Source organism: Equus przewalskii, chromosome 8 (assembly GCF_037783145.1).
Source record: "Equus przewalskii isolate Varuska chromosome 8, EquPr2, whole genome shotgun sequence".
Classification (NCBI taxonomy): Eukaryota; Metazoa; Chordata; class Mammalia; order Perissodactyla; family Equidae; genus Equus; species Equus przewalskii.
This window is the reverse complement of record NC_091838.1, coordinates 61,897,896-61,912,479: the sequence shown is the minus strand read 5'-3', so window position 1 is coordinate 61,912,479 and position 14,584 is coordinate 61,897,896. Positions and strand designations below refer to the sequence as shown.

The window sequence follows — 14,584 nt, the reverse complement described above, 5'->3', positions numbered from 1 at the left end:
CTTCCTCAAAAAAAAAAGGAGTTGGGGAACCCCAAGATCTGAGATTCTCTTTGTAAAACTCTGAATAGAGAGAGAAGCATATCTTCTTTCTTTTTTATTGTAGTCTTTATAGAATCCATCCAGATTGAGAGTAAAATTAAATTATACAGATCCTAAACATAAGATTTTAACCAAAAGTAAATACATTTCTTTTCATCAGTATATCATTGAATATTAAATTAAAATCAAATAACATTAACATTAAATGTTAAAAATATAACATTAAGTTTCTAGTAAGGAAAAACAAGGTGATATTTAACTGCAACTTTTAGCAGTGCTCATAGATCCACAGAACCAAGTGGTGTTTGTTGGGAACACATAAACTTTCTTCAGTGGGCGGAAAAGGGCCATTTCTTCTGCCAGGAGACCATTTCTATCTGACCTGTATCTAGTTAATCAGAAAGAGAATCAGCATTTCTAGAAAATTATATTACTCATTCTTTCAACTCCTTTCTCTTGAATGCAAAAATGAAGGGCATTGCTTCTTACATCTCATTTATTCATCAGTATTACTTTTTATGGGATCCCTTTATAAGGGAAGAGTTAAGAGAGTCATAACAACACTGACAACCTCTGGCAGATACAGAATAGAAAAACACTTGAGAAGTGATGATGCATATAATAGAGGAAAAGAGCCAGATGTTTTAGATGGACATGAAGATAAGAAGAAACAAGTTGTGCTTCAACTTACAGTTTGTTGTTTTAAAAAAACAACCAGGACTATCAAGTAGATTAGTTTCCATGTGATAGTAAGGCAGCCTGGCATCTAAAATCACATGCACCAATTCACACTGATGTTAATGTTTGTGGAGGGGAGGAGCGGAGCACCAACATTCATTCATTCAACGTTCCTTCATTCAAGAGTATTTCAGAATACTTATTATCTGCCAGGCACAGTGCTAGATGTTGGTATGGACATTTTTCTTTTTACTCTTGCCTTTTTTTTTTTTTTAAAGATTTTATTTTTTCCTTTTTCTCCCCAAAGCCCCCCGGTATATAGTTGTGTATTCTTCGTTGTGGGTTCTTCTAGCTGTGGCATGTGGGACGCTGCCTCAGCGTGGTCTGATGAGCAGTGCCATGTCCGCGCCCAGGATTCGAACTAACGAAACACTGGGCCGCCTGCAGCGGAGCGCGCGAACTTAACCACTCGGCCACGGGGCCAGCCCCTCTTTTTACTCTTGCCTTTTTCACATTAATTTGATTGTCCCTACTAACCTTTTATTTCCTTTCATCCTTTCAAATGCATGTTTAGTGAAGAACAAAAGAATTTCCCAGTCCTGAAAAATACTAATCCTGGAAATTAGTATACATGCCTGAAACTACTCCATTAATAAAACAAAAAACAACAACAACATCATCTCTCTTGCTTTAAATTAATCTAAGGATTAGACTCTAGAGTATTCACAGACACCTGGCTTCTCGGTTGAATTATAAATTTCTTTGGCTACAGGTACATTCACATTGCTTAGGACAAGTAAGTGCTAAGAGTGAACCGAGATGAGGAAAAGTGGGGTACCTGGACTGAATTCTCCTTGTTTGCTATTTTAGTGTAGAGTAAGACTACATAGACAGATACTCGCTTTTCAAATACGTTTTTAAATTACAGAAAAATCTTAAATAAAAAACATAAAAATCAAAATTAGAAAGAAGGAAGTGATTTCTAAGACATGATTCTTTGAAGGAGGAAGAAAATAATTAGCAACTGAAAAATACACTGGTAGAGATATCATGTCTAGGAATTGCAGAACAAGTAACTTAGTGACCCATAGCTCTATAACCCTACAGAGGGAAGCAGAACAGCAAAGTGAATGAGAAGGTTCAGAAATCTACAGACGTGCTCTTTACACACTTGACTTTAGACTTCTCTTTTTCTTGTTAAATTTCTACAAACTACATTTGCTGCTCCTGGAACACTTCCCAGACATGTTCAATTCTCCATCCCTTTGCACATGTGCTGTTCCTATGCGTGGAATGACCTTCTCACCTTGCCCAACTCTTCTGATGAGTCTTCTCCAAATTCCCTGGGCAAGAATAGAGCCTCCCTCCATTGTGTGTTCCCATTGCTTGTATCCATAAGTCCAACTCTTACTCCTTGTTATGCTAAACTCTATTCCTTTGTTATCACCTTTAATCTGTAGCTTTCTGATGCAAGCACCTTGTCTTATCCTTGGGTTCTAGCCCAATGTTCCACAAATGGCATGGGAAGGATAGATGGATGTTAACTAAAGACTGAGACACAATTCAGCCCTATACTGTTCAATGGAATTCAAGTACCTAGTAGAGAAAATTGCGTATTTATGATTCTAGGAATTCACAACTTCTTTTTAACCATGGCATCAGATGATGCTAGCTCACTTTTGCCAGCTATAAGAAAGCTAACTGAGTAAAGTACAGAAAACAATAGGAGACTCTTGCTTGCTGCTTTCCAGTCCCTGGGAGCCCCCTGCTGCCCAGAAAAATAAAAGGCACTGCAACATCTTCCCAGGCTAATAGGGCAGCGTTAGACACGCCTAACATGAAACCTTAAAAACTTACTTTTACCATTTCATACACCAGCTCAACATTATCAGCTGTTTTTGTCATCCTCCTTCTGAATCAGCCAAGTCTGCTTTCTAGGTTTTCAATTTTTCTTAATGGTACCACCATGATCCAAGTCATCCTGGATCAAATGCTCCCTTCTCCTGCTGCTCCTTCTCCTCATTTTTGGCAGTATTGCTATCAAGTATTGAACTTTTGCTATGTGCCAGGCACTGTACTAAGCTCTTCACGTGGATTACATATCATTTAACCTCTGAATAACCCTTATAAGGCAAGCTATTATTTCATTTTAGTGACAGGAAAACTGAGGCTTAGGAGGTTAAGTAACCTGTCTTAGGTTATACACAGTGAATGGCACGGGACAAAGCTGGGGCTTGAAGCAGGAATTCTGGCTGCAGAGCTCTTACCCAGTGCTTCCTTCCAAGCCACTGCTTCTGCATCCAGCCTGAGTCCTCCTTTCAAAGCCTGGTGCTCCTACAGTTTAGCTCCTCATTACATCATGCTTGAATTTTATGTTCAGAGTCATAGCTGTATTCCTCAGCTCCTGCCTCTCATTCTACTGACATCTGATATTGTAGCATTAGGGTTTTTATTAATTTGGTTAACTAGTTACTTAACATTAGGGAGCTACCTACTCTTTCTAGATTCCTGGACTTTAGACCTTTAAAGCCCTAGGGCCATGTTTCAGATCCAAAAGAGTTCCCTGATCTCTCTTTCGCTTCACTGTAATGAGTCTGCTCTGCTATCTTCTAACACTGACAACACTGCTCCAACCCTTGTCTTCTTCTTCCACTAATCTGGATTAGCACTGGCATCATGGGTAGAAGAGTTGATTTTGGAGACAGATAGGTTTGAGTCCCTGCTTATAGCCACCTGTTAGTTGCATGATGTTGAACAAGACTTATCATCTAGCCTAATTTGATAATAGAATTATCAAACTGAACTGAATATTTGGAAGTTTTTCTCCCACTAAACCCAAGTCATTTTACAGATAATGGATCTTTAATTTTAAGGACTCCATAGTACCATGCTCTTAACACCCTCTTTCCCAAGAACTTTGAAATAATATCTATAACTTATTGACTACCTAGTTTGCACCAGCAATAGCATTCATTAGGTGTTTTGTGAAGGATGAGATATCAGCATACAGAAAAACGATTGAATAAACTAACGTTGTAAGAGCAAATACAAATGACATTAATAATAATTTATGTTGTGAATTATTCAAATATTTTACTAGCAAAATGCATTAGTGCTGGTTGAAAAATACATGCTGGTTGACTATAGCTTGAACAGTTGTTCACTTTGCTAATTTTCAACCTAACATCTTTTAGCCAATAATTTCAAACAAATGGATAGCACACACTTGAGGAGCACTTTGATTTGATTTTTTAAATTTCTGTAGAAGATACTTTTTAATTCACTTGAGTATGCTAACGTAATTTTCCTTCCTCACTCCCCAAATTATATTCCTTCTCCCATCACATACACCAAGATGGCTCCAAACATCTCATATCTATCCAGAAAAAGAGGGGGATGGGGTAAGAAAGAAGGGAAAAAGTGGTGGGCAAAGATAGTCTGAGCCTCCCAGATTGCAGACCCCATGTAACTTTCCTGGCTACTGATAAAGGTTTATTTTAGAGACAGAAACCAACCTGAGAGGACCTCATTGATTGTAAGGTTGCCCAAATGTGTTATAAGGAAATGGCGAGTACTCAGGGTAGCTCTTCTACCTCTGGTTGTCTATTTTAAAGTACATTTGATTAAAATTGTGCACCTAACTTTTGTTTTCTTATAGACTTACTCCAAAGAGAAAGGTATTGAAGGAAGAGAATACTGGGTAAGGACCCAATATACATGTGAAAACCGTGCTTGTTTGATGCTTGTTTTGAACAATGTCTTCTTGGCCAGCATGTTGTGGGAATGGGGACTGGAAAGTAAAACTGAATGTTCCATAATTTGGAACTTGACTTCGAAGCTTACAAATATCACATGGTAATTTTTTATCAAAAAATACACAAAAACAATGTAAGCTTTGGGTGATAAGTTTATTACTCAACAGTGATACCTGTTCATCAGTTGAACCTCACTGCTTCCAGAAAGAGCTAGCTTACAAAGTTTGAGGAGTTTCCACCAATGACACTGTGATAATCTCAGACGGTAGTTCTCTGGGTTCTAGGAAAATACAAGGAGAGAGAGCAAGTAATGCAGATGGAATGATGGCTGGGAACTTGGAAGAATTGCCAAGAAAATTCGAGGCCAGAAGAGTGAGCAGAGAGGCCAATCAGGAAGAATCCTCTCTGCCACGCTAGGAGGGTGACATAAATAAGCAGTATTCAGAAAATGCCTTAATTAAGCAGAAACCAACTATGTTTACCACTTTGAATAATCCTCATATAGGCAAGACGCAGCATAAAAATAGCTCCCAGTTGCCTGAAATGTCTTACTTTCCTTAATGTCAGTATTGTGTCCTGATCATGGATGTTTTGAAACCCAAACCTACACAGCCTCAAGGAATCTCCATCCTCAAAGAGTGATAACACTGTCTTTAACTTGCTCAGCCTGTTAACATACTTCACCAAGGAGGGTGAGATTGGCTGATATATTTTCAAGAATTCTTCAACAAGGATTTTTTTTTTTAAGATTTTATTTTTTCCTTTTTCTCCCCAAAGCCCCCCAGTACATAGTTGTATATTCTTCGTTGTGGGTTCTTCTAGTTGTGGCATGTGGGACGCCGCCTCAGCGTGGCTCGATGAGCAGTGCCATGTCCGTGCCCAGGATTCGAAACAACGAAACACTGGGCCGCCTGCAGCGGAGCGTGTGAACTCAGCCACTCAGCCACGGGGCCAGCCCTTCAACAAGGATTTTTGAAAGTTTTCTAGTTAATTCTAAGTTAACAAAAAAATGTTTCAAGGTGTCTGGATACCTTATTTCTCTAGAGTTTATCAAGGTTTTATTTCAGTGATTCAAGGCTTTAAGTTGAAGCAGAAACGTATATCTGAGCTAGAATAATGGAGAAGATTCTTCATTACACGTTTCAGTAATCAAATAATTAGGAAGAAAATGTTATTTTAAAAGTAATCATTTTGCAATATATCAAATCATTATGTTGTACACCTTAAACCTGTACAATGTTATAAAGTCAATTGTATCTCAATAAAACTGGGGAAAAAAAGTCAGGAATAGGAAAAAGACTAATATAGGTATTGCATGAAAACAATCAGAAAGCACTCAATAAACACATTTTGTTCTCTGGAAGAAAATTTGTGACTCTGTAAGGTCTTTTTTTAAGTTTTCTGATAAAAGGTAATAAATATTTATTGAGGAAAGCTTGAAAAATATAAAGAGATGAATAAATACCACCCAAATTTCACTACTCAGATATGACTGCTGTTAATATTATGGTAGTGTCTTTCAAAGTTTCTTAGCCTCTCCAAACTTCAGTTTCCTTATTTGTCAAATGAGATTAATAATAGTACCAACTTCATAAGGTTATTCTGAGAATTACATAGGTAAAACATATGAAAGCTTAATGTTTGATACAGAATAAGCACACACACAAAAAGGTTAGCTGTCACTAATTTCAATGCCTATCTCCATTTTTTTAGTTTTATAAACCAGGGTCATACTTACCTTTTGTTTCACATCATGATATTTTCATTAAAAATATTATGACATTTCAGGGGCCAGCACGGTTGTGTAGTGGTTAAATTCGTGTGCTCTGCTTTGGCGGCTAGGGGTTCACAGGTTCGGATCCTGAGCATGGACCTACATGCCACTCATCAAGCCATGCTGTGGCGCTGTCCCATGTACAAAATAGAGGAAGATTGGCACAGATTTAGCTCAACAACAATCTTCATCACCACACACACACACACAGAAAAAAATATATATATAATGAATATTTCCTAGGTCATTAAAATTCTTTACAATATATTTTTAATAGCTTCATAATCTAGTATTCTATCTTGTGGAGCAGTAGTTCTCAATCAGGTGCTATTTTGCCCCCAGTGGACATTTGGCGATGTCTAGAGACATTTTTGATTGGCACAAATGGGGAAGTGAGGTACTACTGGCATCTAATGAGTCAAGGTCAGAGGTGCTGCTGCACATCCTACAATGCACGGGACAGTCTCCCACAACAAAGAATTCTCCAACTCAAAATATAAAAATTGCTGCAATTGACGAACCCAAGGATGTATCAAGATTTTTTTTTTAAACCAAGCCATTCTTATTAAACGTTTAAATAAATTTTATTATTATTATAAGTAACACTGGAATGAAAATCCTTGTAGTTCCTGTTTTCTGAGGCTGTTTTGTGGTCTGCATGATAATTTACTTTCAATTGCATCAATATAAGCATTTTGGTGTGTGTATGTGTGTGCAGACTTGCACTTAAGAGCATAAGGCAAATTATCCCTAATCCATATCCTGGGACAATTAATTAGCATTTGAAATGTCCTAAAAGGGATCAATATTTTATGAGTCGATTATTTGATTCTTAAATTATTCTTATTGATAGTTACACCACAGGGTATGTTATTTAATACTAATGTAGAAGTATTATTTTGACCTTGGGCATGTTATCCAGCAGGTCAGTTTGAAGATCCGGAAACTGATCCCCAGAGGTATAGATACCTCAGTTTGAAGACTATTGAGTTAGACCAAAGAGAGGCTGGTGCCCCAAGAAAAGGGATTTTCAATTTATCCCATAGACCAGAGTTTCTCAACTTCCACACTGTTGACATTTTGGAAAATTTGGGGAAATTCCTTGTTATTGAGAGGGAGGTCATCCTCTGCAGTGCAGCAAAGAATGTTTAGCAGCATCCCTGGCCTTTAACCACTAGATGCCAGGCAGGAGCAGCCTCCCCCACCCAGTTGCAACACCAAAATGCCTCCAGATATTGCCAAATTTCCCCTCGGGAATGAAATCACTCGCAGTTGAGCAACATTGCCCTAGAGAAAAGGTAAATCATTGAGTGGTTTGAAGCAGTAAGACACAATCAAAATTGCAGGGCTATTTTTATTGCTTTTAGAAGCAATTGCAATGTTAATATGGAGACAGGCCTAATAAATTTTTCAAAGAACTGGTAAAAAAGGAAGAATCTTTGGGGACATTTGCCTGTCCAATATCAAAACACATTCTAAAGCTTTATTATTTAAACTTGGGTACTAATGTAGGAATTAATAAAGAGATCTAAGAAATGGAAAAAACAGTCCAGAAATAGGTTAATGTTAGAAAGAATAGCAAAATAAGCATTCTCACTCAATATGATGGTATCATGATGGTGTAAAATGGTACAATCCTTGGAAAGCTGTTTGTCTATCTGTATCAAATTAATAAAATATTCATATCTTTTGGGATTGTGTATATTTGTCAGAATATTGTGACTTTGTTAAAAATTATCTTGATGAAGAGTGTGTTATAACATGCAAAGATGCTTATGTTAAACTGATAAGTGAATAAAAATACAGAAAAAATATGTATATATTATACATAGAATACAGAATACGATGTACATTTCGAATGTATATTCAATATGAACACTATGAAGTCAAAAAACAAAAGTTTAGGAGAGTGTGGAATAACATTTAGAGTACTTTTCCTTAAGTAGTAAACATTTCATGGGCTATTTTTCTGCTTTTGTTTCTCCTTATTTTAGCACTTTTTCTAAAATGATCATGTGTCAATTAAGGGGAAGTTTTGGAAAAAATAGAAATAAATTGTAATTTTAAAAAGGAGTGGAAAAGCATTAAATAGAAATAACCAAGTCTACTTTTTTGCCTTCATTGAATATTTCTCTTGGCAATTTACCATTCCTACCATAGCCTTCTTGGAGAGACATTTGGTTTTTTCTTGGAAAAACCCCATGCTTACTGACTTTATCCAGGAAAAATTGAAAATTGAAGAATATATAACAAAGAGTTTACCTTGGCCTGATTATGAGTCAATATTTGGGGGGAGCTGGTGACATGCATTAATTTTAGACTTAATTTGTCTTCCTTCCTCTCTCATGGATGGCATTCCATTCTAGGAGGAGCTTCATGATGTTTTAACTCATTTTCCACTGTCATTCTTGACAGTATTCATCATGAATGGAGACATAGTGCTGCAGCTCAGGGTAAGAAAGAATCTAAATTGAAATGTGTTGGTTTGAAGTTAAGTCTGGTTATAGCTATGAACTTAAAATTTTGTCCTTGCATTTGATGCTTTTTGGTGAGGAAGATTGGCCCCAAGCTAACATCTGTTGCCAATCTTCCTCTTTTTTTAATTCCTCCCCAAAGCCCCAGTACATAATTGTATTTCCCAGTTCTAAGTCCTTGCAGTTCTTCTACATGGGACACCGCCACAGCATGGCTTGATGAGTGGTGTATGTCCGTGCCCAGGATCTGAACCAGTGAACCCCAGGATGTTGAAGCAGAGCACACGAACTTAACCACTAAGCCACTGGGCTGGCCCCTAAATCTTTCTTTATCTGGAACTCAACTCTACCCATCCACCTTGCCTTAGATTTAGAATGTAATTCCTCTTTTTTATTTGACGTTCACATTTTTCTTCAATCCGTGTAATTTACTTTTATGACTAGCATCTTGGTTAGATTAATTTTTATCATTTATTCTCAGATGTGGTAACATTTACACATAACTTTATTCTTTCCTGCCTTGACACAGTACAATTTATACTTAATTAATTAAATAGCCTACCTAGGCTAAATGATATTCATAGAGAATTATAATAAAAATATCAGAGAGATGAAATATATTGAGTTATTTTTAGAAGTTAATCAAGATAAATTTTACTCAAGAATACAATTATTTTATATATCCACTCTATCTTTAATAATACTGTCTGATGCCTATTACTGTTAAACATGTCACTACAATGTCTCTTAATTAATATAATAAATTACTTCTACTGGATTTTATAGTCTCAAGTAGTTACTAGCAAGACAAAATTTGACTCCATAGTCTGAGAATTATAAATATCTATTGAGAGGTGCTTAATAATTAAAATAACTCCTGGAAGAATATCTCTGGCTTTTTGCTTTTCTATTTAAGTAGACATGATCCCATTCTGGTGAAAAATTTTAAAATATAAGATGGAGCTTATTTAAAATGCTGGCACTGGAGCAATCTACCAATTCATTAGCAGAGAGTTTTGGAACTCTTGCTTGATTATTTATGCAGTCAATAGCAAGGCTTGTCTGCATTCATAATTGTTTGATTTTATGGCCTCTTCTTTAAACAAACATTGTCTATGGTAATGTGATGCCCTGATGGATGGGAAAGGTTTTGTCTGTGAATATCATTTAGATAATTAAAAATGACAGATGAAATCGCAAAAAAAAAAAAAAAAAAAAAAAAAAAAAAAATGCTGGCACTGGAAGAAAGGCTCACAGTTAATAAACTTTATCTATCATGTTTAGAGAGAGACATTGTCCTAGAGGAAGTTTATTTGACTCCCAAACTGATTGCGTGAAATATGAGCCACATTTTTGCTTTCCAATTTGATAAACCAAAAGAGCCACCTACTAAACTGCAATAAGGTATCAATAGCCAATCAGTGTTCTTTTCAGTTAACATGTCATAGTCCATGAAGAAAAAAGTCTAATTAAAAAAACCAAACTATTAGGTCTTTCCAACCCCACATGGCCCTTTAAATGAGTGAGGTTTTAAGAATCCGATAAGTAACACTACTTTCTTCCACTCTTGAGCCTGGCAACCACCAAGACAGGATTACTGACAAAAGCTTTAGTGGAGGGAAAGGCTTGGAAGTGCAGCCTCAATGATCTTTCTTATACTGCGTTTGTCAATGCTCCCAAGCACCCTGTGAAGTAGTTACTCATACTACCCCCATTTTACAGATAAGGAAACTGAAGCGGAGAGAAGTCAAGCAATCTTCTCATGTTGAAAGAGGTACTAGATAGTGGTGCTGGAAATGTGAAGCCAGGCAGTCTGACTCTAGAACCTGTATTTAAAAGCACTGGCTGCCTCACTTCACAATCTTTTTTTGAAGTCAAGGGGATTCTAATAGCTTAAGACCAGAGGTAAAGGCAGTAAGCTCTGTTTTGCACTACTGGGTCTCAGTCATTTTGACAACTGACAATTCCTCTGAGAGGGTCACTTCCATTCCATGGCAACAACTCAAGTGAAGCCAAAATTGTGAAGGCCACCAACTCTAAATTGATCACATTATGACCATGGCCATCTGTGACACTGGCAACATGTTTGTACAGGTTCCTTTGCCTTTACCGGGACTAAACCCTCCTACCTTGTCTATCTCACAACTCTCAACCCTTCAAGACTCAGTTGAAGAGGAGTCAACTGCATATTTGAAAAAGCATGCTCTGAGGGGCTGGCCCCGTGGCCGAGTGGTTAAGTTCGCGCGCTCCGCTGCAGGCGGCCCAGTGTTTCGTTGGTTCGAATCCTGGGTGCGGACATGGCACTGCTCGTCAGACCACGCTGAGGCAGCGTCCCACATACCACAACTAGAAGAACCCACAGCGAGAAATATACAACTATGTACTGGGGGGCTTTGGGGAGAAAAAGGAAAAAATAAAATCTTTAAAAAAAAAAAAAAAGCATGCTCTGATCCCCCTGGGAGGTGAAATGAGTCACAGCATCCTCTCGACTCCATCACATCCTGGGAATTTCGCTCATCTAGCACTCACTACATGTATTTTAGATGATATATGTACTTCCCTACGTACAAGCTCCACGGAGACAGGACTGGCATTTTATTTATCTTAAAGGTAGGCTATATAATAAATTCTGTAGAATCACAAAATCTAGCCCAATCTTATTCTGGCTGTTTGAATTCCTTCTACAACTCTACAATTCTTCTAATATATTGATTGTGAGTTATGTAAGTGTGAGCTCATAGGGTTTGGAGGTTATGTGAGTATTTAGCTCTGGGTATGAGAAAACTCAGAAATGGAGAAGAAACAAAGTCAACTTTAGGTGTAAAATATTTTTCAAGTTCTTACGTAAAAAGTAATACATATTAGTTGTAGAAAAATACAAAAAGTATAAAACACAACCTTAATCACATCACCTCACTTTAATATCAATATAGTCCTTGTAGCCTTTTTTTTTTTTTTTTTTTGCTGAGGAAGATTCTCCCTAAGCTAACATCTGTGCCAATCTTCCTTGGTTTTGTATGTGAGCCACTGCCACGTCATGGCTGCTGCTGAGTGGTGTAGGTACACTTTTCAGGAACCAAAACCAGGTCACCAAAGTGGAGTGTGCCAAACTTAACCATTAGGCCACAGAGCCGGCTCCTCCTTCTAGTCTTCTTAATAGCTGTTGTTAAGCCATTAAAAAAATAGAAAAAGGGAGTAATAAAGTCTCTTCAAAAAGTAAAATATTTTAGTTAAAATGATATGTTAAAAAGAGAAAAGGAAATGTGAATGATATGTCTCCTAAAACAGAGAAAAGGAAGATTTAATTTGTCAGCAAAAAAGCATTGAGTGGTTGCTAAAGACAAGACAAATATAGTGATGGTAATGGAATCACCTTTGTGACCTCAGAATCCTTGGCTCTCAGATGGTGGTCAATAGATAATTCCATTCATTCATTCATCAAAGGACTATGACTCAGCACAGTATCATGTACTGGTTAGCCCCTAACAGATTAAAATGAGTGCAGAACATATTTTCTCATTTATCCAATAAGTTCACCCAACAAAAACTTTCTAACTGCCTACTTATCAAAGACAAATTAAGCATGGTCCCTGACCTATTTGAATTTGTATATTATCGCTTCTCGGTCTTTTGGCTAAGATCAAGTGAATTTGTGTATTAATCTCTCATCAACCTCTGGGGTCTACCTTCCCAAAAAGTCTTACTTTCATCAAACTCTAGGTTGGCACAAATCAAGGTCTCCTATAAAATACGGAAGAATGATTTAAATGGCATTAAATATATTTTTAAAAGAATTAATAAATCTTGCCAAAAAAGATCTGATTCCAAAACAAATCAGATTCATGGCATTCAAACCTGGTCACATTAGATAACACTTCCCATTAATCGCCTTCGTCTGTTGTTCAGGGTACATTGCTGTGATATTGTTTTGCTAAGGCAAAATTGATTTCCCCACAATTTTAATATCTTGTAGGTCTTTCAGGTTTTCATTTTTGAACTAGCCCTTACTGGCTTGAAATGTAAAGTCATTAACACTTGTATTCTTCCTGTCTTGTTTCAACACACTCTGCAACACCTGCCTTGTCATCAACGATCGCAGTGCTTGAGGGCACAGTTTCCTGATCTTGAATCCCTAGATGGAGAGGGTGGAGTGTACACACACACAAAAATTCTCACTCATGTTATCCTCATAAATACACGATTGTAATCTCCAAGAGTGGGGAGCTAAATTTGGGTTCATTAACAAGACTGAACTGAACCACATACTTTTTTTAAATCAGGGTTGTTTATTTATACAAGACCCCATTATCTCTTTAAAAAAAAATTGTTCAAAACTTGATATGGGACAGAACCCTATTTTGTAACATTATTCCAGACCTCCCTCTGGGAAGAAATTAGCCCTCCTGATAAAACACACAAGCAATTTTCTCATGAGATTTAATGGACTTAAGACTTAGTCTGAGAAACCAGGCATCCATCCTCCCAGTTGACTCTCACTCGGTGACTGTTACGAAACGTTTATTTTCCATATTCCAGCAAAGATTAGATAATCATTCTCTTTTCCTAGAAATCCTTACTAAGAATGAATCTTTGAATTGGCCTTCTAGAGGCCTTTTAGTTTGCATAATACTCACAATTAAATCCTCCAAACACTTTTTTGAAAACATCTCAAAACCTCTGTTAGCAAGTCATAGTTTACAAAAGATTCTTCTAGTAAAGAAGACAGCAAGGTAAGTTGATAATTGCAGTGCAGTGTAATAAATGCCGCTTTATAGATGTACCCAGTGTGCCATGAGGATGGAGAAAAAGTGTTGAAAGCAGATTGGGGCGAGCTTAACACAAGTGAAATTGAAGAGGGGAGAATGTTTGAGTATTTCATGTACCACTTCATTCAATTTGTTTGTTTTGTTTAATTTTAGTCTTAAGACAGCTACCATTTCCCACTATTTTTCTAAAAGTACGTTGTTTTATCCACATGACAGCTGAAAAAAGCTTTTATAGAACAGCTGGAATTTAACCACCTTAGTAATATTATTAATGGGGGGAAATGTTACAAATTCTAACCAAAAAAATCTGAAATCAACATTTGAAACACAGCCAATTGGTAAATCAAGACATCTTGCTAATCTGTGTGGGAGAATACAAAAAGATGAAAATAATTCTTAGGTGAATTCAACTTGATTTTGCTCTGCAAGGTACTTCTCAGAAAGCAACTTTCTGATCATTGAGTTGGAGTCCCAGGTATCTTGATAATAGGAAGGAGAATTTCAGCTGGCGGGCGCGGTGATAACGTTAGTCACAGCAGTTAAATCTTCTAGTACAAATTAATCCATTGGTATTCTGGTGTATGAATTAGTCTCTGTAAGTTAGAAAAGAGTACGTTAATGGTAAAGTTGAGTCCATGTACGTATACACATGGTAACAGAATCAATTCAACTGCTTTAACTAGATATTGACTCTGCCCTTGATGCTCTGCAGTTGATAGTTCTTATTTGCTTCATTGTTTATTGTTAATGACCTGGATGAAGTTATAGCCAAAACATTTCCAGATGACACTGTTGACAAAATCAAAACTGAAAAAGACCTACGCGAACTAAGATGAAACCAAAAATCCACCAATAAGAATTTAACTGAGGATAAATATAAGAAGCAATTGCACGTATGCGGGAGGATGTGAGTCAGCAGCTGCAGGTATAATAGCAAAAAAAATCAGAGGGGCTTTGATGAACAGTAAGTTTAGTGTGGGTTAAAAGTAGGATACAGCAAAAAAGAAAAAAAACTAATATGAAGTCAGTCTATTTTCCAATGCAATTAATATTCAGTAAGCTGTTATTTTGCACTGTGTTTGGGTCTTCCATATCATC

At 36.9% G+C, this 14,584-nt stretch overlaps 1 protein-coding gene across 2 annotated transcripts in view; it reads left to right on the top strand.

Moving 5' to 3' along the window:
* RAD21 (RAD21 cohesin complex component) overlaps positions 1 to 14,584 on the top strand; it is a 79,401-nt gene that overhangs the window by 14,793 nt on the left and 50,024 nt on the right. For both annotated transcript variants that reach the window (XM_070630896.1, XM_070630893.1), the window contains exon 4: positions 4,376 to 4,417. The gene's annotated coding sequence lies outside the window, so the exon portion shown is untranslated. The remainder of the gene's footprint in view (positions 1 to 4,375; positions 4,418 to 14,584) is intronic.